The sequence below is a fragment of the Callospermophilus lateralis genome, unplaced genomic scaffold (assembly GCF_048772815.1).
Source record: "Callospermophilus lateralis isolate mCalLat2 unplaced genomic scaffold, mCalLat2.hap1 Scaffold_144, whole genome shotgun sequence".
Classification (NCBI taxonomy): Eukaryota; Metazoa; Chordata; class Mammalia; order Rodentia; family Sciuridae; genus Callospermophilus; species Callospermophilus lateralis.
In genome coordinates, this window is record NW_027512584.1 from 1,386,349 (window position 1) to 1,413,695 (window position 27,347).

A 27,347-nucleotide genomic window follows, 5' to 3' on the forward strand; every position below is an offset into this window, starting at 1 on the left:
CTGCCTCTGGCAATGGCCTTCTTCAATGGCAGAGTCCCAAGGCAGCACAGAGACAGGGAGCAGGTGCCCATGTGTGTCCAACTCTCAAGATTTTTGGTGGTCCCTAAGTGTAGTGATCCAAAGATGGAAGTGGGAGTGTTTTTAATTTCTATGAAAACAAACAAACAACAATCCAGAAAAGCAACAGAATATCTCAAAGAAAAAATATCCAGACTAAAACAAAGCATAACAAAAGTCTGGAGGAAAGGAATCTCTAGGGTAAAAAGCCTAAGAATAAGTAACAATACCCCAGAGACAACTTTCGCCAAACGGCACTGGAGAACATTCAGAGTGTGTAGATTTGCATCCTTGACTTTGATGTATAGTTACTTAAATTGGGTGAAGACAGGCAAGGCACCTTGGTCATGTTCCCAGAGTGACGGGACCCAGGAAGCGCCCGTGAGTCCCCTCCAGGCACACGCTGCTTTTCCTGGGTGCACACTGTGGAGGCAGGGACATCCCCTTTCTGATGGCATGAGGGCAGTAGAAAGCAGGGTGTCCTTCTTTGATTCAGAAGCCACCCTTCCAGGAGCCACCCACAGTCGGGTGGCACAGAAGATATGTCCTTCTGACAGATGGCCGCGAAGCGAGAAGGTGAGGATTGCGCCCTCAGAGGAGGCAGCGCCGGTCACTTGCGAGCAGGTTTCATGGTGAACAGGGGTTTTGAGAGGCTTGGCAGAGAGGACGTTGGCACCAAGGCACAGGGCAGCGGGGGAGGCCCACACAGGAGCCCAGCCGCCTCAAGGGATGGTGATCTCCGCATGGGCGGCAGGACAGGAGGCCCTGAGGCTCTAGCCCACTGGGCTGTGCGCTGCGGGACTGAAGTGCAGGTTGGCAGCCAGAGTCACGGGAGGGTGGACCTCCTTCTGGAGGAGAGACTGATCCAAGCTTCCTAAAATGACTGAGCGATTGCTCTGCCCCAGTGAGGGCCACTGGTGTGCAGGTGAAAAGGGAGGCGCCCACCAGGGTGACCCACAGGCCCCCAGGTGGCGAGTCTGTGGCCGTCCGTTCAGGAGCCATGGTGTGCCCTGTGACGGACACCGCATCCTGGGGTAGAATGAGCCTCTTGCTCTTTCTGTTAAGGGATGGAGTCAAAGTCTTGGATTCAAATACTGACGGTAACTTCACGAGCCCATGACTTTTTCTTTTTTACAATAGTTTTAAAATGAGAATAACTTATCGATCAGAGTGCCCAAGATGTAGGGTGATTTTTGGATTACAAAAACCTTCCCTGGAGAGTGTTGGTCACATCTTATATCACATTGTAATACTTCTTATATTTTAAAAATTATTATTTTGAATTAGCCAATAATATAATAATAATAATAATAATAATAATAATAATAATAATAATAATAAAGACAAAGAGAAATGCAGCAAGGTTTTCTACAGTACTAAGGTTTGAACCCATGGTGCTCTCCCACTGACCTACATCCCCAGCCCTTTTTATTTTTGAGACTGTACACTGCCTGGGCTGGTCTCGAACTTGAGATCCTCCTGCCCCAGCCTCCCAAGTCGCTGGGATTACAGGCGTGTGCCACAGTGCCTGGTGAAGTCTGGTTTTCTTTTGAAGAAGAATCATGAGTAATATTGGGAAAAGGAGACATACAGATGACAGACCTGTCATGAAAGTAAAAAGAAGAGTTGAGATTTCTCAAATGATATGAAAACAAAGGGACGTGTTGGCCAGACAAGATGTGATTGTGTATCATACGCTGCTGCGTTGAGTCTCCCCTTTACCTCGCATCTGAATGGACATTTGTAGGTAGCAGGGGAAATTCTCTGTGGGAAGTGCCTGTGTTTCAAAACACATGCTGTGCTGCTATGATCATTTATGTGGCAGTATCCCTGTAGTACGCTCTTTTAAGGTCTTCAGGGAATAGTCCAAGAAGGGCGATAGCTGGTCAAATGGTGGTTCCATTCCCAGCTTTCCCAGGAATCTCCATACTGCTTTCCATATTGGCCGCACCAATTTGCACTGCAATTTGTATTTGGGGTAAAAATGGGAGTTCATAACCCACTTGAATCAAATGTATGAAAGATGATATGTCATGAGCTTTGTAATGTTTTGAACAACCAATAAAAAAAAAATATATATATATATATATATATATATATATATATATATATAAAACCACATGCCATGGGGGCTCATCGAGTGAAGAGTAGAGACTGCCGGGTGGCTTCCCTCAGGGTGAAGGCAGGAGAGGAACGGGCTGGGGGGTGGGGGGTAGCTTCCCCACGGTGGGCAAATAGCCGCTGCCTTCTTCCGTTTCCCCATTCCCAGTGTTGGTTTGTAGAAAGAGGAAGAACAGAAGTAGAGGAAGATAAGCTGGTGCCCATGTTCCTTGAAGTAGCTGATTGACTCTTTTTTTGAGATAATCTCATTGTTTAAATCCTCATTCAGTAATTGTGCTGTTCAGTAAGCCACCATCTTCTTACTAGTCGTCATGAATCGGCCGTGACCAACTGTCTGTCCTCCCAGACTCCCTCCTGCCCTGCGCTGCTCAGCAGAAGGTGGACGGCGCCTTGCCCAGGGCCTTTCCTTCCCCACTGAGATGATGCGCTTTCTGGGGAGGGAGCTCCGGGGTGGGGCACTGCCTCCGCGCTCAGTCCCAGGCTCTGAAAAAAGAGTTAATGCACTTTCTTAAAATTTAGATGATCTTGTTTTCAGTTCTTTAAAAAATACCATTATTAGCTTTCGTTGGCTACTGCACGTTGTTAGGTTTTATCTACCTCCAGATGATCCTTCAGATACTATGGTGACAGTAAAGTGCTCTATCTCATGTGGCCACACTCCTGGTGCAAGGCCTGTTTCCTGGTACCTTCAACATTCCTTTTCACAGTAGTAAAGGTCTTTTGTTGTTGCTCTTTTCTTTTTCCGTTCTCTCCTCTGTTTGAAGAAAGCCCCCTAAGAGTTTTTCTGGAATCATGAAGCTGCCCAAGTTTGTCCAGTATACTTCCTTGCCTTGCGCATAGAAGGAACAGAGAGCCCACAGGCAGTTTTGGGTCATCCTTGAGAAATGAAGTGGCGGATTAGCTGGGATCATACCCAGCACTGGTTGATGCAGCGGTTAAAGCCACGGTTATGCACACATCTTCTGCGGTCAGTCTTAACACTTCTCTGTTTGACGTTTCTCTCTCTGGATCTTTCCTCTTGCTTTGGCTCCCACCTCTTCCATTAATGACAGCATTTCCTGACCATGTCTAACCTCCCCACTTCTGGGCATGGGTGGGCATTCCAGTGTCTTGTGCCTCTCTGCTTGTGCCCTATGCCTGTCCACACAGTGCACCCTTCCCTGATGGTCACCATCCTGCCCAAACCTCCCCTCTGGAATCAAGCCCCATCCATTGACCAGTGGGGCAGGCCTTCTTTTCATCAGTCCCCAAGTCCTGTGGACACTCCATTTCTCTGTCCATGCTGGGATGTCCCAGGCGGTTCCCAGTAGCCTCCAGCCGTGCCCCAGCTCATGGCTCTGCTCTGCTTGGCTTATCACTCCTCTCAGTTCCCCCACAGAGCCCACTGCACAGCTTTGGCTGTGGTCTTTGGCCTCCCTTTATGGCCTCCTCACACATTCCCGAGTCCTGCGTAAACAGGGATCACGTCTGTCTCACTGTCTACTCTGTCCTTAGCATCTCCTTCAGCCCTTCCCTTGGATGAGGCCCTTACTGAATCAGTGATGGCTCCATCACAGTGGGGCTATGTAGGTCTTGCTCATCTTTAGAGCCCATGAATGTTGCCTCACAGCCTTTTCACAGTAGACCCCTAGGGTTGAGTTGTTTAATTGGGATTAACTCACCTTGGTGTGAAAACTAAACCACTGGGGTGTAGGGGCAGCCTTGGGTTGGGTGCACCCTTCCCTGTGCTGGGATTGTCTGGGAGCATCGCAAGGTCACCTGGCATTGTCTGGTTCATCAGGCTGACAGTCCTGACTCGGTTTCAGGTTTGAGTGCACAGCTTCTTGGAACGTCTGCAGAGTGAATCTGAACGACTCCTTTCTTCCTTCCCCAGCCTTCCCCTGGCTCCCTTAAATGGAGGGAAATCAGTGGATTAATTATTAGGCTGGAGACTCCATTTTTGATATTTTTCAATGATTCTCCCTCCAAAAAAGTTGTATAAGGAATTAAATGTAAATTATGATCATTAAAAATAAGTTACACTGATTTCAGGGAAAATCTGATGTTTTGGATGATGAAACAGAGATGAAAGTAACATTCTTGGAAAAGTGAGCTCAGACGAGAGAAATTAAAATTGGGCAGGAAAGCATGTACCTTCTGCTTCATTAAAAACATCCACAAGTCTATGGAACACCTACCCCCAGTAGGAGACCGCTGTGAAGGAAGAGGAAGTCCAGGTTAAGGTAGGAGCTCAGAGTGTGGTGTGGGGGGTGTGCGGCGTCTGGAGGAGCTGTCTGAGAGTCCTAAGGGACTCCACAGGGCAAGGACGATCAGCAGGATGGGGGGCATGGAGGAAGGGGTACCAGGAGGGGGTTCAGAGGCCTGGAGAAAAGTGTGTCTCCTGGGAGGATCTGAGAGTAAGCCCAGGGGCCTGGTGAGCATGAGCCAAAACTGAAGTGGGGAGAAGCTGGGCCCTTAGGACTCTGGGCACATGCTGGATCCTGTCCTGAACGTTCTCGGGATGCACCGGATCTTAAGCTAAAGACTTACAGGATCAGGTTCATTTTGTTGGAATTTCCCTGGCTGTGTTATGGAGACAGGTGGAAGTGAGGTGCTCATGCACGGGGAGAATAGTGGTCTCCCTGGGGAGAGGTGGTGGTGAGATCTGCTCAAGGGGAAGAGCAGAGCAGCAGGAGATGGGAGGTTACTAGGAGGGATGAAGAAGAGGCCTACAATTCAGAGTTGAGTTAAAGGAAGGAGTGGTCAAGGAAAGAGTGAAGACCAACTTTTGATCTTGGTGGCAGGGCCTCTGGGATGCTGCTTGCCATGACAGAGATGGCCACAAGGATATCATGTCACTGAGTTCAGAAGGCCACATTATTATTTCAACATCCCTTAAAGCAAAGTTGAGAATAGGTGAATGCTCACCAAGCACCCATAGGAAGGAGAAGAACCTCCTGTGTTCTTACATACGAAAGAACAGAGGTAGGGTTCAGGGGCTGGGCTTGTAACTCACGGGTGGAGCACTTTCCTAGCATGCATGAGGCCCTGGGTTTGATCCCCTAAATAAAAAAGAGTTAGAAAAATAAAGAAATTGATAAAAAGTTTGGTTTCTCTACTTAGTGGATTTATATTCTAGCTAATGAATGTTTTTTTCCACAATAAAAGATGAGGATAAGGTCTTTAGTACAATGACTCATCAGAAAGTATTATTCTGTGGTTCAGCTCTTGTCTAAACATTAAGAAAACATCCTTTTTGTATTACTCTATGAATCAAACACATCATCGTTTCTTGCTTAGATGATAAATGTTTGGAGTCATAGCTTTCTGGAAAACATTTTATTTCATACAGATTAGTCTGACAGCTTATTTTTTACTTTTTATTTTCAATTTTTTAAGGAAGACATATTTCATTTTCAGGGTCCAAACTATATTTCGGGAAAGAGAAAGTGGGCATGAACAGATGGTGCACGTCATACTAAATTATTCCCTAGGGCTGGCATGCTCTTAAATTCTATTATTTAACATTGACTTTGTTTTGTTTATCTTACGTGATTTTTAAAGTAGCTATGTGCCAAATTAATCCTTTCTTCTAACATACAGCCAGGCTTGTACTTTTGTGAGTGTATTTTGCAAGGAAATCACCAATCACCATCTTGGTGTTATCCCTGCTTGTTGGAGCCACGGGTGATTTATTTCTATGCATCACTTAGATACCTAATTTAGACCAGTGAGTAAATTGTTTTTGCTGTTGAATACAATTGCAAAGATCCTTTGTTCTCCTATTATTCTATAGCAATAAGCTTCTGCACTGGAACGGCCTACTGTGATAAACCTCACCTTGATTGAAGCACGTCAGGGTGTATTTGTAATTGCTGGACTGGCTGGACACATCCTGTGATTAGGCTCAAATACCCCAATTTTATGGCTTTTTGTTTTGCTTTGCTTTTAAAAGGCAAACCCATAAATGTGATAAATGTAATTCCAAGATAATGGAGTTAGGAAGCCATTACTGAAGGCAATTTTAGAGGAAAACAGAGAGTGTAAAATGATGACTTTAAAATATTTAAAATTATGGAGGTGGACATTAAATTGCAGACTTTGAAGGGAAGTGTGGACGGTGGAAAGGAAATGGAAGTCATTCCTAATTCAAAGAAAGAATTTACAATGAGATAAAAGAGCCAGGGAGAATGGCAAACACTGAGTTTAAATATTCAAAAGGAACCATTTCAATTAGTTTCTTCATTTAAAAAAATGGCATGTAGCCATAGATAGGACTTATTGATTCATAGGAGGCAGATTTGTCTAGCTCTGACTAACTGTGATCTCAGGGAAAAAAATCTGTAGCTTTTATTTATTTCTTCTTTGCTTCTACTGTTCACAATTTTAATGTGGCTCTTAGATGGGTTCTAGCAAAGGGAAAGCCACAGCACCACAAAAAGGACCCAGGGATTTGGGGTTAGTTGCATTACCATTGGATTCATTCATCGGATTAAAAATACATTATATGGACTTTTTGATCAATTACTGAAATGTCCACGCATTTCTGTATATTTTAGCTTTTTCTACTAATAAATTAAAAGCAAGTGGTAGCAGTTCTCAACCCTATCAGATCCAGTTCTCTTTCATGATAACTATTGTGTAAGTCCCCTTAACTGTTTTGAACTCCTATTCATAGGGAAGAAAACTAGCTACTCACATAATTTCAAAAGAGTAAGTATGTGATCTAAGCATGATATAAAGAAGAGATAAGAAGGCAGCCACTTGTGTTGAGATGGTTTGTATTTTAATGTGTCAATGTCAGCACTGGTACATGAGAAGGCAAAACGAAGAGGAAAAGTCGTCCACCTCAGGATCCCTGTGAACCAACCACCCAGCTGGAGACCCCGACGCCTTGAAGGGTGTCGTCACAAATGACGCTCTTTCTGAAATGAACCACTCCTGGTGGCAAGTGCCAGTTCTGCAGAGTGAAATCTTCCCTTGATTTAAACTGAACAGGAGAATTCCTGGAATGGTCAGGATATGTGAATACCGTTTAAAAGCATTTTGTGGACTTTTTCTCATATCATTTTCTTTCAGATGAGTCAGGACCTTTTTCCATTATTATTTATACTTCCTTTGAGGGCTGTTAGGTTTGGCTCAGAACTCAGACTATTATCATAAATAGCGTAGGCCTTCAGTTGATGGTGTGCTGGTTTCCTCAGAGCAGGGAGTTTCTGTTTTGTTGGGAGAGACAGAGTGACAGCTGAATGCACCTGAAATGGTTTTGGTTGTCATCCTCAATTAGAAGAAGGGCCAGAAGTCAGCTCTGTCTTGCCCTTTCTTCTTTTTCCAATTTCTTCCAGTAGAAATGCTTTTGTAAGAGAGCAATCTTCAGGACTTGGCAAAAAACACTGAACTCTGTAGCTCTTCAGTGAGAAAATTGGAATCTGGCAGAGCCTTAGCAAAGAACTGCCAACCACAGGTTCAAGTCAACTCTGAAAAGAAATATTCTCCCCTTGGCCCAAGATCACAGTGGACTTACTGGCATAGGGGATACATTATAAGTTTCTTTTCTGGTGGTGCTAAAAAACTTGAGTGAAGTCTCCCCTGTTCTTCCTCAAATGGCCAATGGATGCAATCAAAGAAGCTCTCAGAAAACTCAGAACTTGCTAAGGGTCCCAGGGCTGTTTTGCATGCATCACAAGAAATATTGTATAGAAAAGTAGAATATCAGACCCAGAGATCCTCATTTCCTGATGTAATATATAAAAACCAAATTCTTAGATAGTATTGCAAATACTGAACATTTTAGATGATTGCTCTGGAAAAAAAGTGCTAATATTGATCATAAAGACGTTACTTTCCAACCTTTACAAATATTTGTGGGAGATCGGATGCATGTCCCCTGCTCACTTCGTGTCCATAAGGCTCGTTAGGAGCAATGGAATGATGGAGAAGACTGGGGTCCAGCATTTCCTCCATGCTTCTCTAAGAAATGTCTTTCTTTTGCTCTTTTGTTTGTGGTGGTCTGTAATTTTCCAGTTCTTCTAGCCTGTCTGAGGTTTCTCCCATCTCTCTTTGGCTGTCCCTTGCTTGATAGCATGCACACTGGACGTGGATTAGGACACCTGAGCCCTGAGTAGATTCTCTACCCACAGCAGCTGCTGCCTGCCCGTGAGCTCTTGTTTGCAAAATGACCTCCACCACCTTTCCTCAACTGCCCCTGGTGCTTAATCCATGGTCAGAATTTAAATGGTGGATGCAATCTGCCTTAATAGATTTACTAAGTTTGCTCTAAAGCTTTGTGCTTTAAACAACAATTCACACTCTACTGCATAAACGTAGATTAATGAAACTCTGGAGTTGCTTTTGGCAGTTCTTGCTTTGATAAAAGTACCACATTTTAGAAAGTAAAGTGTTTATTTTGTTTTCCCTCTGTGGCCAAACCAGTCCTTTCCCACAGTGAGAAATGAGCAACAGAAATTGCCAAATCATCCTGTCTGTGATCTGTGACAGTAACAAATGCCTTAGGAGCATTTATCTCCTCAATTAAGGACTTGCTTTGTTTTCCAAGCCCTGACAGCCCATTTTCTAAAACATCCCATGATCCTTCTTCCCCCCTAGCTATCCCTGATACTCTCAGGATGCCTCTCCTCCTCCCCTGTCTTCATGAAGGTCGGGGTAGAGCCAGGGAAGATGCCCAGCAGGTCCAGGGGAGAGGCTGCTGGTGGCTGCCTGCAGGCCGGTTGGGAGCGAGGAGGGTGGCATGCTCCACCCTCCTTGGATCTCCATCTGCTGCTGGTGCCGGAGGCAGCCCCCCCACCACCGCAGGTGGTCTTTCCTGCTGCCTCTATTTATAACAAGAGAAGCAACATTTAAGTCTGGGATAACCTCACTCTAATTAGGAAGAACCAACCAACAAATCCAACTGTCCCCTAAATACCCTCTAGCTCCCAGCTGCTTGTGCTATGTCCCACCCTGGGGTTTGGGGGACATAGCCAGAGACTGCATTTCTCACCAGTGGCTAGGGGCACAGTCTGAGTCTTCTCTGGCCTGTTTCATAAAATGATGTGACAATGTAAGTGTCCATGTTAAAACAGCACGTGCAGAGTGTGCGCTCAGTAACAGATAGTAAGTACCATCAGGTGAGGATCCTGTCTCTTACAGAGTGTGGGAGCTGAGACCTCAGCAATGGGATGACAAGCATTCCAGCCCTTGGGGGGAGGAGCTTTATGTCCAAAAATTTAAAGAAGTTCGTGATCTAGACATTTCGGTCACAAAATTTATGCAGTTTTATTTACCCTGTCTTGGATTACAGAGGAAGAAGATGTGCTTATAAATACACAGAAAGACAGAGGAAGAAGATGTGCTTATAAATACACAGAAAGACAGAGGAAGAAGATGTGCTTATAAATACACAGAAAGACAGAGGAAGAAGATGTGCTTATAAATACACAGAAAGCCCGGAATGGGTTGCATTGGAAAAGAGGCTGGCCACTCTCTTCAGCATCACTGATTTTGTCTCTAGATTTGGACAACATCCTTCCCATAATAGGGCTTCACCATTTTATGTTAAAGTGAAGAAATTAAGAAGCACTTTGAGTGGCTTCAAGAAAACGAAGAGTTTGTTGAACTCAGTTGAACAAAAAGTTAAGGTCACAGCCCAAATAGGATTAGAGACATCTTTTGGTGGGCAAAGGTTCTTAGTTTAATATAATTATGACCTATCTCTCTAGCTGTATGGGCAGATCTGATTATATATTAAAGAGTGTAAAAATTAAGTGACAATGTTTTGGACTCCCTTCTATGTCATTTCCCATTCAATTCTTATTCAGAGGCACACATATTTTGGCATTAGGCAAAGCATAGATACCATGGATAATTTTTTCTGTATATTATATCATAAAAATTCCCAATGTTGACACACTGACATCTTTATTCCTCATAATTCACTTAACCTTATTACATTGCTGGACATTTAGATTATTTCCAGTATTCACTATTTCAACTAATGCTTGATAGCCATCTTCACATATATAATGCTTTATTGAAAAGTATTGCTTCCTAGGATTGATTTGTAGACCTTTCCTCTAATGTATAAAGAACAGAAATTGAATGCTGACTAAACATATTATTTCCTTTTATTTTACTTCCATCCTCCCCATCTCTCTCTCTCTCTCTCTGTCTCACACACACACACACACACACACACACTCACACACACACACACACACACACACACACACACACACACACAATGTCCTTTTAAACTAAGGTTAAGAGACATGGACACTCCTGCTTGCTTTTTTCTTCTTGCTGCTCTTTCCTTGATCGCTTCCCTGCTGGACAGATTGATGATCATAGCTATCCCTACCATGGTCACATTCACACTGGTTTTTCAATATTGTTGTATTTTTCATTTTAACTTCATTATAGCTTGAACTAAATAACTTCAGCCTCTCCTCCCTCCGAGAGTTGTGAGAAATATTGTCCATCTTTCTGTGGTTTGAACAGCACCTGGAGCTTTTGTAGAGAAGGTATTAAAGCCATAAATACTGTGGTGGGGTTGGTGCTCCAAGGGACGCAGTATCAGGAGGGACAGTTTCTGGGTGTGTTTCCCTGTGGCAAACCTGGGAATGAAGCTCTGAACTCCTGCAGAACCTGGTCTCACCCACTGAAGATAGGATGTCCTCTTGGGAGGTGATTCCTCCGCCATCTTTCCACAAAACTGAAAGTGCTTGGTATTACTAAGAGTGGGCGTGCTGCCCCCAGGGACTCAATATCCAAGGCCAAGGAGAAATGGCAACAAATAAAACATTTATTTGTAGCAGGTCTAGAAGTAAAACAGAGGAGGGGGTAGTTAGGCTATCTTGGGATGAGTAATAGAATATTCATCCACGGAGGTGCAATCACAGTTGAGTTTACAGGTAAAGAGCAATCTTCCTGGAGCGAGGAGACAGGAGTACAGGAGGGCTCTCGGCAGAGGGAAACTGCAGTACATGGGAGCTTCTAGTAGGAGACAAGACTGGCAAAAAGGAAGGAGGAGAAGCATGAAACGTTTTTGCTAAAGAACACGTGCTTTGTCCTGGAGTAGCAGCGGGGAGCAAGGAACTTTTAAATAAAGATGTGTCAGGATCTGATGCACATTTCAACCATATAGTTTGGGTTGCAATGTGGATTGGAGGGGGAAAGGGCTAGAATCAGAGCATTCATTTAGATAACCATTTCAATCGTCCTTAAAAGAAACGGCTTACAACTCTCATGTTTTCATTCCTTTTGGTTTAGAAGTCATACTTTCTCCTCTGCAGATCTCTCTGATACTGCTTTTAACTCCTGCAGATGAAATAAATGGAGTTAGCAAGTTGTTATTGATCATAACCTATACGCAAAGGTTAACGTAAGCTTTTTCCTGAGGTTAAAAGAAGCACAATTTACGGCATGACCACATGGAAGCCTTCAGAACATGGTGAAGTATCAACCAACAAACGCATATTTTAGAAATTATTTTTGCTTGCAAAAAGCTCATGATAATTAAGAAAAACAAAAAATCTACAAAAATTTAGACAACACAGCAGTTTATAGTTTGCAAGTGTGGTCATTTCTTACACAACGGTTATAGAAAAGTGTGAAAAGAAAATTAAGGCTATTGGGCTCAGTGGCAGAGAAATGGCTCTGGGCAGGGCCAGGGAGAGAACTGAGAGCAGCAAGACCTTGGAGACTAATGGGGTCAGACGGAGTCAAAGAGGGAGATCTCAGCTGACTCAACCATGTTATCCTGAAGGTGACTGGAAGGTCTTGGGGGCCTCCCCTCCAGGTCTGACAGTAAGGCATGGTGCAGTGCTCAGTTCCAGGTAAAACTGGAGGAGTTCCAGCACCGTGTCTGCCTTGAACTGCATTCTCCAGAAACGGGGCTTTGTAGGACAAATGGGGAAAATATGTTTTAGGGATTATTCTCAGGAAAATCCACGAGGGTCACCAGTAGAAAGGGAAGGAGATGGGGCCGGGCCTGGAATTCAGCCAAGTTCAGGTTGGTGAACTTCAGCCTGATGGGGGTTCAGGCAGAGGACTCTGAGAGTGCCCTGATGAGCGGAGGGAACCCTGCTCCTGCCAGTCGCGGGGTCAGGTCTCTGTGGGTGTGTAGATGACTGGGAAAGATGGGTTCCTTCAGCCTCAGGGGGCCTTCCAACAGACACGGCAGGTGCTAGCAGTTGGGAGAGAGCAACAGAAGTTGGGGTGCCAGAGAAGGATGAAGGGATCCCAGGGTGTCCAGGTAGCCCTGGGAGCACCTGCTCAGTGTTCCCATGAAGCCCAGCCTCTTTTGGTGCAGGGTATTTGGGGGCTCATTAGGAAACCCCAAGCTAGGTTCTAGCCTTCCAATTCTTCCCATTCATCATTTCTTTTTCCTCTACAAGGAGCACACATGTTATATGGAAAGCTAAGCCCCCAAGAAATCCTGGCCTTTCCTACCTCTGGCCTGTTCAGCACCAAATGCTTTGCTAAGTGAAGTGGGCACCTATCCATATGTTCAGGGAGAGCTCTCCAAGGGTGAATTTTTAGCTTGCTTTTCACAAAGTGTTCTCTGTATTGCTGACTGGAGATCTATGCAATGCTCAGTGAGACCAGAGGGTCTTATGCTCCCTTTCTTTAAAGAAAGTGTCTTGTATTTCTTGTATGTTCTTTTTGCAGAATTTTTCAGAAATTGTTGCAGAAATTTCAGGAAAAATTAGTTTAACTCAGTGTTAATTTTGAGTAAAAGTAATTAGTTAGCAATCAGATTGGAAAGATTCATGAATCCTGGAGAACAGTGTGATAACTTTACGAAATCATTTGTTTCCATGGAAGCTGATGTGTGCAAGCCCACACCTATGTGTGTGCACACCTTATGGATAGGTGTGTCATTTCTTTGTTTTCTCATTTTAACATCATACTGATGCCTTCATCATTTTTCAAATTTCATCAGAAATGCTACCTATTTGTTCTCTGTTTGTTCTCTCTTGTATTTCCAAGTGGAAATATGAAATAAATATGATAAAGTAGTTATAAAATGAACAGTGACATGGGCAGGAAATGTGCAAAGAGGAAGGGAATTGAACTTGGACTGGATGTGCTCGATGCACATAGGTAATCGGGTGTCTTGAGTTCAGGGACCTAAGCAGAGTTGTTTCTGGTAAATACTTCCATTTGGCCAGAGAACCTTTGCTAGTGTTGGTGAGCCCTGGTCAGCATGGCCACCCTGCGGAACTTACAGAAGCCCATTCTGGGGTCTCTGTGGACTCCAGCACCTCTGCGAGGAAGTCCTGGAAGCTCGGTGGTGCTCCTGCCACTTCATTCTTCTGGAAATTGTCATCTTTATCCCAACCACCACACTGGGGTCTCTTCCCTAACTCAGAATTTTTTCCTGATTTTTCTTTATTTCAATAACTGCTGTGATCTTTGGGAATGAATGAATGTGTGAATGTGTAAGGAAAGAAAGAGGAAGCCAAGAGATGAGATTTCACTGCTGCTGCTTGTGATCCATCCTCCTGCATGAGTCTCCCCACCCAGGTCACAGGCACACCCAGCTTGTCAGCCTGTTGCCCTGCACACACTCACCGGGAGGCTTCCTGTCCTTCCACTTGGAAAACAGTCAAATGGACGACATCACACAAATGTGTTGGTGCCTGCCTGGAACGGAAATTGTTGTGTGCATTCCAGCAAGGACAAGGACAGAAAGCAGTTTCTAAGTATAGGATTTAGGTTATCAGAACATAAGATACCTAGGAACTGGGGCTTCCTTGGGGACTAGTTTGCTTCTGTGAAATCCAGCCCCACTGCAGGGGAAAAGAAACCTCTGGGTCTGTCTCAGCCGCTTTGTGGGTGTCAATGATGACAGGACTGGTTCCTGTGGCCCTGCAACCCCCTGCCTAGTGTGAACATCTCTGCCATTCACCAGCTGGTGACTGATCTGTGGAGATCAGTTGGGGTAGCACATGTCATGCTGGCTCATAGTAAGGATTAATTTCAAAGTTTGTTTTACTTTTAAAATATATTGAAAGTGTCTTCTAAGTGTCTGAGATAACCTGCTTAATGTAGTCTTCAGGGACATAATCTACCCCCTTGATGGGGATGCTGGCTCATAGTAAGGATTAATTTCAAAGTTTGTTTTACTTTTAAAATATATTGAAAGTGTCTTCTAAGTGTCTGAGATAACCTGCTTAATGTAGTCTTCAGGGACATAATCTACCCTCTTGTGGGGATGGTTAGAGACTCTTACTCAATGTATCTTTTTCCATTAAGAACTTACTATGAAGAAAGTCTGCATTATCTGGGGGCCCTGCTGGTAAGAATTTGGTAGGAAAAAAAATCAATAGTCTTGGGCGGTATTGTCATCTTTTAGCTTTATAAGACCTCAGAAATATACTATTTAAAATTTGTACATCCGATTCATTAGTTGTTTTTTTGGTTGGGAAAACCTCAGAATTGCTCAAAAGTCAGACTTTTTTTCATGGGCTTTAGCAACTTTATGGTACTGGCTTAAATGAAAAGCGTTGCTCTAATTGTGTCAGGGCAGAAAGACCAAAACTTACTTTTGCACAATTAGAACCTGAACAGAAGTTACAGTGAGAGGATCCCAAGTGTCGGGAGCCCCCAGGGAGCTGGCTTGGGAAACAGCCTGGGCAGTGCCCTGGAGTGGCAGGTGCCGGGAATCGTGAATCTGCCCAGGCTGCATGCGAGTCTCTTGCTCTTTTGTGCGTAGACAGGTGTGTGGCGTTGTGGACACACTGCACATCTCCACTGTGTATGCAGGTTTGGGGCTGAGTCTCTCTCTGCGTCCGGGACGGCCCTCCTGATTCTAGTTACTTTCTTTCATTTAGACAAATGTCCCTGCCTGGCCTGCCCTTGTGGCAGCTTTGTCAGGCTACTTTATCTCTAGACTGTGCTTTCATCCTTCCAGGTTTATCTGTGCCTTTCAGGCAAGCAACGCTTTAGCTGTTTTATCTTGTTTAGTTCCTTTACCTTTTATCTGCACTCTGCATGAAGGATGGAGACGGCAGCACATGACAGGGGGCTGCTGATTCTCCTAGCAGGGCGGACTTGCTGCTGCTGATTGGAGCCCCCAGACATCCTGAAACGTGAACCTGGACCATCCTTGGAGGGTGAGGTCCTGACGCCTGGATTGCCGTAACTAGGCGTCACCATCTGGGTGGTGCACACAGCAGAGATGCACTGTCCGGCAGTTAAGGAGGCTGAGAGAGAGTCAAGGGGAAGGTTGTCTCAGGGCTTTCTCTGTTTCTGCCAGGTGCTGGTAATGTTTGGCATTTGCTAGATGTAGACAGAAGCACCCCTAGTCTCTACCTTCATCTTCTCATGGCCTTTTCCCTGTGCCCTGCCCCTGTGCTTTTTTTTTGGAACTGAGAATTGAACCCAGGGTGCTCAATCACTGAGCCACGTCCCAGACCTTTTAAAAAAATACATATTTTATTTAGATCCAGGGTCTTGCTGAGTTGGTAAGTGCCTCACTAAGTTGCTGACGCTTGCTTAAAATTCACAACCCTTCTGTCTTAACCTCCCAATCTGCTGGGATTACAAGTGTGTGCTTCTGTGCTCAGCTGAAGTTTCCCTTTGTACAAGGAGATCAGGCACCTATGCCAGCATGACCTCATCTTAACAATTGCAACAGCCCTATTTTCAGATTAGGTCACATTCCCAGAAACTGGGGTGTGCCATGTGTATGTGGGGACATGTTCAACTCATCCCCCAATCTGGTCATCATGGAACGCTGCAGCTTTTTAGAGAAGTGTCATCCATTGTGTATCTATGCCCCCTTTTCTTATCCACTCATCTGCTGATGGACACCTAGCCATCTGACACTATCTCTGCCTCCTGTGTTTAGCATGAGCACATCACAGGGAGTTCTTAGCAGTTGGCACGTGTGTGGCTCGGCTTCCTGGTCGCGGGCCGACCTACTGAAGGTTACAGGCTCTTATTTGTTCCCATTTTGTTCTGCTTGGTGCTGCCGCTGACTTCTTCACTTTTGGCTGTCATAGGCAGAACTCTGAGGGAGTCAAAGCAATTCTGGAAAAATTTAGGCTGCCCTCAGCACAGCCTCCGTACTGCATGCCCTGTGAGCTCCAGAAGTGCCCCTTCTCCACGCTCTGGACCTTGCTTGTAACTGCTTTATTTGCCTGCTTATTTTTGAGAGCTCTGTCACAGGTCATTTTAGAATGCTTCCTTAATCATTATGCATTATAATTAATCACTATGCAGTCAACATTTTATTATGCATTTATATGGGTCATTCTTAAGAGTTTTTGGAAAGGTTCTCAACTGAGCATCTTCATCCTCTGGGCACGGCTGGGAACACGTGAAGCCTCTGTTATCATTATCACTCCAACTGGGCTGGTACAGTAACAGGGCTCCACAGAAGGCTTAGGGCAATTCTGAGCTGTTCCACTTGTAGTCTGGTTTGAACTTCATAAGAACATGTTCTTGTTCTTGTTTCAGAAGCTCTGGAGAGGCCTGTCAGAGAGGGAATTAGAGATTTGCACTTCACCTGCACAGGAGAAGTGGTTGACAAGTGAAAGTAGATAGGGTCACCCAAGGATGGTGTGTGGAGGGGGAGGGCAAGGTGACCCTGGGGCATGGCCACATTGAAAAGGACCAATCAAGGAAGTACTCAAGAGGCAGTACAGGGAGGCCAGAGGAGGGGAGAGGGACAGGAAAGCCTATGTCACCAAAACCAAGGGTGGGTGGACTGTTTTCAGGAGGGCCACACAGCTGGTGCTCAGGGCCAAGGACTTGGTGACATTTGCAGTGTTGACGAATGGTCAGATGGGTGCTAGATTGCATGAGGTCCTCGTGAGAAACCAGGGGCCAGAGCCAGGGGAAGAACCCACTCCTTCCAGAAAGTCAATGAAAAGGGGAGGAGAAAGAGGGGTGGATGGCACCATAGGGTCTCTCAGGGCTGGAGAGAGACCCTACTCAGAGGTGAAGAAGCATCAGTCCACTAGGAGGTAGAGGCTAAAGACAATGGGAGGCTTCCACAGGGGCAGGGGTTCTGGCGTGGAAACCCTGTAGGGCTCTGAAACCCAATGTTTTCCTCTGGTTTTGGGTTCTGCTATTTGCCAGTACTGCACCTTGGAAAAGTTAAAGTTCTATTTTCCACCCGTGAACCAGTCCCTTATTTTGTTTTCCACAGGTGTTCTGTTTTCCACCCGTGAACCAGTCCCTTATTTTGTTTTGTTCCTGGTAGTGCTGGGGATTGAACCCAAGGCTTTGGGCATGCGAGGTAAGCACTCTACCAACTGAGCCATATCCCCAGCCCTCCAGTCCCATCCTATATCACCTGATTATATTGTTTTGAGCATGAGCCGTGGTCATGGGTGAAGGTGTGTACAACAGCTTAGTCTCCGTCTTCCCAGACCTCATGGTGCAGCTATTACATCTTTTATTATGGAAATGACAATCATACACCAATGGGGAAAGAAGAGCATCGTGAACTCCGTGCGCCATCTAGGTGAACCGTCAAGTTGGGACCCATGTGATTGCCTGTATCTCAAACCTCCTCTTACTCAGTTCTTATTACATACTGAACCTCCACCTCACACCTCCAGTTGTCCTCCCAGCGTCCGTTTTTCAACTCCATGCACTGGAACTGGTAGATACGTCTCTCCCCTTTAGTTCCCCCCCTCCCTTCTCCCTCATCTTTTGTTTAGGGTTTTCATATCCCATGCACTGCTTTCCCATGGGTCATTCTGCACGTTTCTCTGCTCTCTGTAAACTGGTAGTTAGACTTCAGGACTTGATCAGCATGCAGTTGGATTATGTTGGGGAGACTGCTCCTTACAGGGTGGCTCTGTGGAAACATGGGTGTCTTTTTCTGAATCTACACATACTGGTGACCTCTGTTTGGAACATAGCCATGAATTCACTCTGGCATTGCAAATACCATTTAAAACACAATTTTAATATTTATAGTTATTCTGGATGTAAATACCCTCGATCCACCCAAAGATACAGAATACTGCCTACAGAGTGAAAGTGCAAATTAATTCTTTATTCAAAAAATATTGAGTTCTTGGGGCTGGGGATGTGACTCAAGTGGTAGCGCGCTAGCCTGGCATGCGTGCGGCCCGGGTTCAATCCTCAGCACCACATACAAACAAAGATGTTGTGTTCACCAAAAACTAAAAAATAAATATTAAAATTCTCTCTCTCTCTCTTTAAAGAAAAAATATTGAGTTCTCCTCTACTCCAGGTGAAGCATGGCTCTCAGCGTTAAGAAAAGAGAACTGTAAAAAGGCCTGGCTTGGCCCGGCACCAGGGTATGTCTCTGTAATTCCAGAGATTCAGGAGTCTGAGGCAGCAGGATTACAGATGCACGAGGGCTGAGGCATGAGGCACAGGTGTGACCAGGAATGTGTGGACTCCTAGGACTGAGAGGTGCTTGAGAAAGGGGACGAAGCACTGAAATGACTTTAGGAATGATCGACTGTCATGCCAGAAAAGTCACATGCAAGGTACAGAGTGTTTCAGGATGTCGCCCCGCAATAAACTCATGTAAAAATAACCCAGTCCACACAGCTGAATGTAGGTGTGGAGTAAACTGGAGCTGTTACTTTCATTTCTGTTTTCGGCATGACATTAGAATCCACCTCCTCCTTCCCTCTTCAGTAGGATAGTTGGGTCCCTGATTTGGATGGACTCACTTTTGAACTCCCAGTGTGTCAGGGTGATGGTCTTGTTTGTGGGGGGGCTTCCTGGTTGTTATGTTCGGTGTCATCCTTGGGTAGCCTTCCATCTAGCCACGCAGGAGGGCCAGGTCACCCGAGAAGCCACAAGCCACATCTGAGGCAGGGCAGATTCTGCAGGCCTCCGTGGGTCTTGCTCTTCATCTGCCACCACCACTTAGTCACTCAGGTCATCCGGAAGGGACCATGGGGACCATTCTGTTTTTCCAAACCCACTGCCTGTCCTGGGTCTTCAAGCTCTAGTGTGGGTCTGTGAATATGTGGGCCTGGGTCCTTATACAGAGCCTGTGCTGTGACCTCCCTGCACCCTGCTCTCACAGGGCCACCTCCATCTGTGTCCCCAAGGCCTGGGTCTGTGTCACTGGGGATCCCCCCTTGCTTTATGGATCTATCCTCTGTGAAAATGCAGATATTCCTGAGGAGAACCTCCACTTTGTACCTGAGTCAACAGGTGTGGGTAGCTTCGTGGGAGCAGGTTTGTGGGAGCAGGTTTGTGGGAGAGAGGTGGGTGAAGACGGCTATTGCGTAGGAAGAGAGAAGCATCCAGAGGGAAGAAGAAAAGCAGTTGTGAGAGAGAGCCCTGAAGTCAAACAGCAAATCCACACCGAGGACCTGTGGGCCGCTTACTCCCAGGCTCCTGCGGGGCTTGCGGACACCCCGCCATTTCCTGTGTGTCCTTTCATTCCCCAGCACGGGGTGCTGCTGTCCGACTCAGCTCGTCTTCCTGTGGCCCCTCGTTCCTTCCGTTTCTCTCCTCTTTCTTTCCCATCTTAATTTTCATTTCCCTTTTCCTTTCTTTGAGCTTTAATTTCCTTATTCTTTTCCCCATTTTTAAATAAATTTTCTCCCTCTCCACCTTTTCCTTCCCTTTTCTTGTGTTGGTTTAAAACTTCAGAAGAAGCGTTTCGATGTGCTTGTCATGTGGGTGAAGTGTTAACTCGGGTGCACAGTTGCATGGTCACAGACTGAAAAACCGAGGGTTGCGGCTTCTCTTGACGTTCTGACACCTGAACCACTGGCTGAAGCTGACTCTCAATGGGGAGTGAACTGTGGTACGCAGTTAGCGTAAAGATAGTGAAGTGTCAGATAGTCAGTCTTACTGTGTGTCAGACATTCCTTCTCTGAGGCTCTCACATGGCGGCCCCGTGGCCCATGCCTGGGATCCCAGCCACTCCAGGCCTGGGCGGCAGGAGGGGAGACCACATCTCTAACTGTGCTCTGTCTTTTTCTTCTTCTCTTCCTTTTTATCTCCTTCCACCCATGGCTCCTCGGTTGTTGTCACTGTGGTTCCTGTTGTAAGTCAGAGGCTTCTGGCCACACGGATGACACAGATGATGGACACCTTCCCCTTAGTGTTTCCTCTGTTGCCCATGAGCTCCACGACCTCACCCCTGCTCAGGCCTCCTTCCCCTTGAGATGTCAGGTCAAAACCCTGGGCCGCAGCAGTAGCCATCAGAGGAAGGAAGGTGTGATCCCTGCAAACAGGTACACCTGCTGCTGCTCTGCCTACCAGAACTTTGAGAAATTATTCCTTCAGTTCATTCTCTCCATTAGGTTCACAAACTTCTTGGTCTCAGGACCCGTTTATACTCTTCAAAATTATTGAGGCACGCACCCAAAAAGCATTTGCTTACACAGGCTGTAGCTATCACACTACAGTGCTAGAGGTTGATGCTGAGCACAATTCCAAACACATGCATGTTCAAGCACACATCCGTGGGCTGTCAGAGCCTCTGGCCGAATCTGCCGTATACTTGGGAGAGATCAAGAGTGAAGAGAGTCCATTACATCTTAACATTACTTTGAAAATAAGTTTGACTTTGCAGATTTCCAAAAGGGACACAGGGATACCCCATGGGTACATAGAACACACTAGGACCTGTTACTTCAGGTATTTAGGGCAGTTCCTGAATGCTTGTGCTGGAAATTCCAGAAATGGTATTGGGAGTGGGAAGAATATTGGAGAACTTCATGGTACCAGGAATTCACTCCATGTGTAGTCTCTATCAATATTCTCCCTCTCTTGTATTGAGGCACAATATAAGCATATATGTCTAAAAAATCATTTTATGCATATATTCAATGAAAATGATTTAGTACCTTTTTAAAAAAATGTTTGTAGTTGTAGATGGATAGAATGCCTTTATTTGTTTATTTTTATGTGGTGCTAGGGATCAAATCCAGTGCTTCACATATGCTAGGCAAGTACTCTGCCGCTGAGCTACAGCCCCAGCCACTAGTACCTTTTTTATAACCACTAAAAGCCTAGTTGGTATGACTCTAATCTGGAAATTTTGATACTCACAGTGGATCCTGAGTCACTGGCTCAGCATGACTGCAGGAGTGTTGTGAAGTTCAGACTCATGATAAAATCACTAAAGAGAAAAGTGCCAGGGGTTTTGGTTATATTTCTCATTATCTGGTTAACCAAGAAACACTGCAAGACTATGTGTGAATGTCGAGTCCTCTTTTCTGACTACCAGCATTTAAGAAGTTCCTTTCTCTTGCAAAAATGCATATAAAGTCATCACTTACCAAGGGTGAAACTCCATTAAATAACATCGCCAACCATTTTGATAGAACTTTCTGGGTGGTTTCCACCTCTGAGTCCAACAATGTGACTACCTAAGTCTAATCACTTGCTGTTTCTTTTCAGATAGTTTTGAGACAGATGCACCATTGAATTACCACATCGTCTCAGAATCTGGAAAAAATGTCACACTCAACTATCAGCTTCAGATGGATGGGCTGGTGCATCAAGTCACCTGGGAAAAGATCCAGCCCTATCAGATAGACCTCCTAACCTGCTGCAACTTGTCCCAAGGGAGGAGTTACACCTCAAAGTTCCCCAGGCAAATCCGTAGCAACTGCAGCCAGGGCAGCAGGAGCAGCTGGATCCTCATCCCGAACGCCACCGCCTCGGACTCGGGGCTGTACCGCTGCCGCTTCTCTGCCCACTCTGGAGAAAATGAAACCTTCGTGGCAAAACTGACCATCACTAACGGTGAGTGGGCCGTGTTTTCCAGGGGCAAAATGGGAAAAAGCCAACCACTGAGGATGGGTTGCTGCTGTTCTTTCTGTGGTGCCTGCATTCATTTAATGAGAAGCTACTGTTCAATCGTGTTCTTAATGGTTTAGTTCGGGCACATTTATCATTATTCTAGGATTCAGGATCTTTTTATCTCACTAATCCGTTCAGCACAAATTGTACAATAAAAAAAAAAAAAATTCTATTTTTTTCATCTTCCATGTTCCTGAAATCAAGGAAATCAAAACCAAAAGCGTGATGTTACGGGCCCTGTGTTTCAATCTCATTACTCCTACCTCACCAGATTCTATTGATATTTTTGTTGCAGGTGATAGGGTGGTATTATCCCTCGGTAACCCCAGCAGTAACGACACAGTGCTAGGTCACGTGTAAGTTTATCTCGGGATGACTGGAGGCACGAGCTAGGGGATCATGCGGTTGCTGCTGGGCCAGAGCAGAGTCTTTTTTCAGTTGGTTTCAGACCTGAACACAGAAGCACCCTGACCTGAGCTGACTTTCAGGGTCTGCATCTGAGTGGTCCCTTGCTTTCTTTAAAACCTGTGCTTTTGGCCAGTTTCTTGATCTTGGCTTATGTTTGGACATTTGGAGCCAAGGCTCCCTAGGTTTTGGCTACGCCTTTGGCCTCAGATGACACTGTAGGCTGATAGTCCTTCCTGAAATGGAACTGAAGGAGAAAGGCTATTAACCACAGCCTCAGCCACTGTAGGCTGATAGTCCTTCCTGAAATGGAACTGAAGGAGAAAGGCTATTAACCACAGCCTCAGCCACTGCACCTGCTGAGGCCCTTGCAATGAGGAAATGGCTGGAGGAGAGGGGATTTCCATATGCAGACACTCTGTTTATTTATTTATTTATTTGTTCTAATCAGTTATACCTGACAGCAGAATGCTTTTCAATTCATTGTACACAAATGGAGCACAATTTCTCACTTCTCTGGTTGTACACAAAGTAGGGTCACACCATTTGTGCAATCAGTCATACGTGTACCAAGGGTAATGAAGACCATCCCATTCCACCATCTTTCCTATCCCCTTGCCCTTTACCCTCCCCACCCATCCCTTTGTTCAATTCAATTTTTCCACTTGTCCCATGCCCCACCCCCATGTGAATTAGCATCCACGTATCAGAGAAAACATCCGGCCTTTGATTTTTTGGGATTGGCTTACTTTGCTTAGCATGGTATTCTCCAATTCCATCCATTTATCTGCAAATGCCATAATTTTATTGCTGAGTAATATTCCATTGTGTATATATACCACAGTTTCTTTATCCATTCATCTATTAAGAGGCAGCACACCAGCCTCCTCTGTCCATCTCGAGGATTGTGGAAGCCTGGCATGAGATACACATTGAACTTAGAACTTAATGTCAAAGAACGGTGTTAGAATATTTTGGAGAGGGAAAATGAGCAGAGTTTCCACATTTTAAATGTTGATCGTATTTCTGTAGACATAGAAAATAGTTCTTACTTAAAAAAATCTTGCATTACAGAAATAGTTTTTGAACCTGGCCAGGAAAAAAAAGTGAAAATAGATACTAACTTTTTCTTAAAGACTAAGGAAAGAAAATGTTCTATTCAGAAAAAAAAAAGTCAAATTCATTAAAAAAAATTGGAAATAAGGCCTTGTCCATTGTGGGCTGAAAAAGTAATTAGAAACATCTTAAATCACAGAGAAAATGAAGGTAAGAGATTTTTAGGAGATAGTTATTTAACTTTTACTAATTAATAAACCTGTCTTTGATTTGTCCAAATATGACTAAGATTCTTGCAGAAAACTCTTTTTGTGTGTGTAAATTATAAACAATTTCAAAAATCTGCCAATGAAATAAAGGTGACAGTGTAATGATGGGTCCTGTAAGGGCCCATGAGTTTTGAACAGCTGCAAAATGGCTTTTTGACATCCAATTGACAGATTGCAAGAATAACAACTGGACTTATATCCATTAGTAGAAAAGTAAAATTAATGAAGATGACAGCTATTGACTGTATGTTTTGGCTTAATTCTTTTTTCAATTATTATAAGTAAAGACCGAATCTAAAAAAACCAGTCTGAAAGCAAAATAGGTCATTTGTGTTTTGTCTGGTGCAATTTGATTATTTCAAGTCCTGAGGCTGTTTGGTCAAAAATCAATGTAGAGATTAAAGCAGAAAGACAGGTATAAGATTTGGAACAGATTTAATTTATTTCAACTGTCCAGGGAAAGGTGATTGTGACACAAATTTTATAAAGTGCCATACATTCTTTTGTTAGTTCCCATCAACTTCTTTCATAGGACGTACTATTGGATCCAAAAGAGAAATTTTTAAGACTTAAAGTTACACACACACACACACAAATATATACACACTCCCCTGACTGCTGCCTGCCTGTGTTTATCAGACAAGGAATCATTTAGTCAGAGGTCACCCAAAAGATTTTGTATAATCCCCAACCAATAACTATATAATTGCCAACCAATACGTCCTATATCCAGGCCTTCCTGTGATTTGTGCAGAGGAGGAAGATGGCAAGGTGTGAATTGACTTGCCTTCGACTTCCTTCTCTGAGTGGAAGGAAATGCCAACGTCTTAGCAACACCACTCAGGGGCTGGAAGTGTATGCAGTAGTTCCAGATTGACCTTTCTGAACTTGAAACTTGACCAGAAGGGTAAGGGGGGGGGAGAAAATGTGGGTTTACTGACAACAAACCAAAATTATTTTTGGTCTTTGATAGCCTCCAGATTTTTAGTAGTCATGAGAGAGGTATTTCAGGTAACTCCAAAAGAAATTATGGAATCAGGCTATTATTGTTTAAATTGAGCTTATTAAGTATAAAAAGATTGAGGATAAAATAAATGAAATTGGCTACCACTGAAGGTTTCAAGAGGAGACTAGTTTTGAATAAACTTCAGTTCACATACTTACTCACATACTTCTGTGATCTTCTTCCACCTATGAGGCCATGTGACCAAGCCACCATGTGTCAAATGAGGTGTGTGGTGAGTGGAGCTGATGAGGGAGGATATGCCGATCATGGAGGGGTGAGGGGTGAATAGGGAGAGGGGGCCGTGTGGGTGATGGCAATCAGATGAACAAATTGGCAGAGAGTCCAAGTTCTGGGTCAGTGTAGGATGAGGTAGGTTAAATGACATATTGACTTGGTGAAATTCTGGATTTGTGGAATAGTCAAGGAAAACCTTTGCTGGTTCTTGAGCAAAGATGGCAGAATAGCTTCAAGGAAGAGTGGGTTGTCTCTAAGTTTCAGAGTAGAAGACTTCCACCCCTTTGGTTAGGTTTAATCCTAAGTATTATTTTATTTTTGTTATTATTGTAAATGGATTATTTTCTTCATTTCTTTTTTTGTATTATTTGTTGTATACAGAAATATAATGGTTTTCTATTTCTAACCTGCTGCTTTCCTGAATCGTTTATCAGTTCTAGATGTTGTATATGTGTGGTCTCCAGAATTTTATACAGATGTGATTATGTCATCTGCAAATTACTCGTTTTACTTCACCTTTCCTATTCAGATGCATTTCCCCTACCCCCATGTCTAATTGCTATGGCTAACTCCGGCCTCTAGGTTTTCATTGAGTACAAGAGCTGAGACTGGGCACTCTTGTCTTATTCCTGATCTTAGAGGAAAGGTTCAGCTTTTCACTGTAGAGTCCTTTCACATGGGGCCTTTATTATTTTGGGGTAAGTTTCTTCTACACCTAGTATAAGAGTTTTTGTCATGAAAAGATATTAAATTTTATCAAATGCTTTTTCTACTTCTTGGCTATGGATGGCTTGGTGAATACTACTGAGTCTAAGACTCTGTCCTCTTGAGTTGAACTATGAGAATGTTGAAGAAGAAATAAATTTCATTTCTTCTTTTATTTTGTTTATTTCTTTGGTCTTTAATTTCTGCTAAACTTGACCCAATTTGCTCCCCGTTGATTTGGATTCTAGAGCAGTTTCAGGTTAGAGGTAAGTTAATTTTTTTTTGAATTTTTAGGATTTTGTTAATTCACAGCCTTCTTTCCTATTCCTATAAATTTAGAATTTAGAATTTAGAATAGAGCTGCTATACACTGAGTTGATGGACACATCCATTTCCATGGTACAGTGTGATGAATTTCAGCCTTTTATAATCTTTACCTATATGGAAAATAAAACATCCACAGCAGTTAATTTATATGATAGGACCACACAACCAGAATCCCATAGCAGCAGTGACACTACTCATAATTAGAATAGCTTCTACTGAAACAGATCTGTCACAAATTTCAGCCCAATTTAGTTTGCTTTTAAAATTCTGGATGATGACTGGGTATCCAGATGTAACATACTGTTTTCAACATCACAAGTGAGTTGATTCCTCAATTATGGCCTATTAGGTCATTGTACCTTTCAGTTGCCTCTGCCCAAAGCAGGGTTTTTATAAGGCATTGCATTTAAAAAAATGCAACTGGTCAGTTAATTTTCTTTATAAGCCCTACATACGGATTTATTTTTTCAAATGCACAATTCCATGGAATGTTTGTCTATAGTCATTTCTTATACGTACCCTATTTGTAGAGATAAATAAGATATTGAATTGAATAATAGTGACAAGTTAATATCAGAGAGAAGGAATTTCTGAAAGGTCACACATTAAATTGATTTGATAAGTAACACTGTTGAGTATATATAGTAATGTGTACACTAGGAATTGCTATTCTATAAGTGGGTCTTTGTCTTTAGATTGAATATCAATCTGTTTTCATGAAGTTTTCTTCTCTCTTACAAGAGTTACAGGTAGAAATTTAAATTCAGACAAACATACTAATTTTCTGTACCCTTAAAATCTGTGCATGGCCACATTTATTCAAGAGCCTTTCTAATGACTCCAACTGCAAAATTACCATTTATACTTTTTTGTAATGCATGGAATTTTCATTCTAAAAACTCCAGGGAATTGTTAATAGCCTGTGACTGTCCCTTAGAGCTTTATTAGAAACTGAATGTGGGTGAGTGAGTAGTTTTCTCCAAAGGCAAGAAGAAAATTACTTAACATGTTTTGAAATTGATTCTTCATATAAGATTAATGGCATTTTCATCTTAACAAAAATTTTCATTGTATAAATTCTAATTCATTTAATCAGATGAAGATTGCTAACTCCATCTGAAGCATTTCAAAAATTCTTGACTTGATCCTGAAAAATATTCAAAGGCAACATAATGGTTTTGTAGAGGACTATGTTATTTAAAAGATAAGGACATGAAGAATAAGCATGGATCTGTCGTTCTTAGAATTATGTCTTTGAACCTCAATTTGTATCTTTTAAAACTATAATTTACACTGAAATGATTCAGTGATTCCTAAAAGTATTTACTCAACAGAGAAATATGTTTTCCTTTAAAGCTTTTATAAAATAAATATTTTGCCATCCTCATGGACCACTCTTAAATTTATTTCCAGAA

At 43.6% G+C, this 27,347-nt stretch overlaps 1 pseudogene; it reads left to right on the forward strand.

Moving 5' to 3' along the window:
* LOC143640248 (CD226 antigen-like) overlaps nucleotides 1-23,476 on the forward strand; it is a 38,687-nt pseudogene extending 15,211 nt beyond the window's left edge.
* Nucleotides 23,477-27,347: the final 3,871 nt, after the last annotated feature.